At 31.3% G+C, this 2820-nt stretch overlaps 1 non-coding gene across 1 annotated transcript; it reads right to left on the bottom strand.

The window, feature by feature from the left end:
• Positions 1-2003: 2003 nt before the first annotated feature.
• On the bottom strand, positions 2004-2085 carry Trnas-cga (transfer RNA serine (anticodon CGA)). Its single transcript has one exon. It is a non-coding gene; the product is annotated as a tRNA-Ser (tRNA).
• Positions 2086-2820: the final 735 nt, after the last annotated feature.

Below are 2820 nucleotides of genomic sequence, written 5' to 3' on the forward strand. Positions count from 1 at the left end.
GTACGGTTCTTTGAGTAGCATACCTTAAAAAAATTTTCGAAAATAGGAATGCACACTTCGTTATGGTATCAATTAAATAAAATTTTAGGATACAAACTGTTTATAAAAAAAATGAACTTTTTCAGTGTTCGAGGATCGATAGTTTAGTTTTTGTATTTTACTAGTGCATCTTACTCTATTTTCTCTTATCTTTCTTTTATTATGTTGGTGTCTCTTAAAAAATTCGAAATCGCTGTAACTTTCAACTTTAAATATGGTAACATACTTGACAAAAAATAAATAGAACGAAAAACAGAATAAGATTAAATAGTAAAATATAGGGTTTTTTATTTAAAATGTTTGTAAAGATGAGGTCAGTCGGAATACATTAAATACATAGAATACCCTGTTTGAATAAACTAAGTAATAACTATTTTTAGGAGCGTGGATGCTTTGTGCCTCCACCCTGTATATCCTCCAGTATACTATAAAGTTTATCCCCACAACACCGAAGATAAAAAAATTTGTTTTTTTTTTTGGTGTTTTTGATTAGTTTTGTCTAGATAATGCCAACGTGGTTGGCGAAACACATGGACATTTTTTTTGTTTTCGGTAACAGTATAGCACTAGTATACCGAGTGGTTAAAAAAGATTCGGCCCATATTAACAACGACAACTACTCGATATTTCCTAATGGGATCTGAAAACATAAAAAACAAATAAAACACGTCCTGTGATTTACTTATAATTTATAATATAATACAGTTATATCACAAAGATGCCTGTAATTATTGTTATACTTTTTTGTTTACGCATCATTGTGTCAAAAGCTTCAGCAATTACAACATTTTAATATTCTTTTTTTTGTGTGTTTTATAATGCGAAATTTCTTTATTGTAAAAAAAATTAAAAACTTGAGGTTACTTGTGAAACTAAATAAAATATACTTATATGTTCAAGGACATGTTTTTAACTGAAGGATAACTTATATAGAAAAGTTTTTGAAAAACCCTTGGGGGTCTACCCTGTGTGATACACTTAGATTTAAAAAGCATAAAAAATATTTAATCGTGTTATCATGAGTTTTAACGAAGTGCGAATAAACTGTATAAAATTGATGTTTATGGCCAATAATGACTGCTGATGGTCATCCCGTTTTAAGCGTAGAATTGAAGGCATACATTTCCTTACTTCTCCCGTGTATTTTTCCCAAATGAAACTTTCCATTTACTCCTTTTACGGTAAAACACACACAATAAATCAAAGCAACAATAAAAGATCTAAAAAAGCAAAATCAGATTAAGTTAATTTCTCACTTGACGTAGCAAATCGAGCAAGTAATGTATATCTGAAGCAGCGCGTCATTCAGTCTGCTCGAAGCGTCCTCATTACACAGGCAGACAGAGCAGGCGACCAAAGGAAATATTTACGAGAAATAAAATTTTAAATATACGATGTTGGTGCCACTGTGTTATAGTGATGATGGCGCTTTTTATCGAGGTGATATTGGCGGTTTTATTGCTTTATAGCCCCTGTAATATGACTTTCATTTAGGAAATATGATGGAATTATAATGTAGATTGCGTTGTAAAATATCAAAAACCACACACTGACAATATGGCAATTTCCCATAATCACAGCAGCCTCGCTGAATTTATGGGAATGTCGTAAAACGAAATTCACGAAAAAGTCGGAATAATAAAGTAGGAACTGGTTGCCGTGAATTACTTAAAAATAATCACGATATGAAGATGCCGTCATACAGGAAATCCTCCAGGTGCTACCCAAATTGCCTCTTTTTTATCATCACTCGTCACATATGCCTGTAACTATATCGAATTTAGAGATAAGAAAGTGTGTTAGGCTAATCTGATGTAAGCATACCGGAAGCAATATTTTGCTATTTTATTAATCATAGTCATATGCTGGAATTAAAGTCAATCTTCGTAATCTTATATTTGTTGTTTCTAAACGTTCACACAATTTTTCACCTCAAAAAAAGAAATTATCGACAAAAAAAAATTCGCTGCGAACAGGATTCGAACCTGTGCGGGCAGAGCCCATTTGATTTCGAGTCAAACTCCTTAACCACTCGGACATCGCAGCTTGCTTTCTGTGTCGAGTTATCTGTCTAATACAGTACGCGCAGACGTACTATTGTTACAAATAATGATTACGCTGACCTATTAAACTGATCGTATTTTATTAATTCTAATAACCACATAAACTAAAATTTAGCGTTTATCGATTTAAAAAAAATAATAAAACAAAAACATGTCACACTGGGACTGTAAACAAAAAAAGTACCGCAATATCCAGTTAATTATTTCCATTATCGTTTTAGCATTTAACTGTTGTTATTATCTAAACCTTATTTAATTTATTTACGTCTATTATCTAAATAACAGCATATAATTACCAATAATTGGTAAATATTTTATAATTCAATAGCTTACATAATTGTTACTTACATTATCAACACACTTGTAATACGTAATTACGAGTACGTGCCCTTCAGATAATTTGCGGCAAATGCATATAATTCAGGATACTAATCACGACGTAATTTCTCTGAACATGATCTTAAACACGGCTCATCGTAAGTGTCAAATTATAAAATTATAATGTGTATCCGCATACTCGTAAAAGAGCTCTCGCTAAGATAATGGCCAAATTTATTATAATGGGTAATTAATCCCTCCTTTGCATTATTTTCTAAATTTGTTGCCGTTTTTTCAATCACAATGAAACTATAGTGTTTAATCCTGCAGTACATATGTGTATAAATATTAATTGTTAGGTAGTAAATTTGAACGTTCACCATAGTTTATATACACCTAA

The sequence above is a fragment of the Zophobas morio genome, unplaced genomic scaffold (genome assembly GCF_036711695.1).
Source record: "Zophobas morio isolate AGI-343-1 ecotype UQ-CSIRO unplaced genomic scaffold, CSIRO_AGI_Zmor_V1 ptg000023l, whole genome shotgun sequence".
In the NCBI taxonomy this organism is placed as follows: Eukaryota; Metazoa; Arthropoda; class Insecta; order Coleoptera; family Tenebrionidae; genus Zophobas; species Zophobas morio.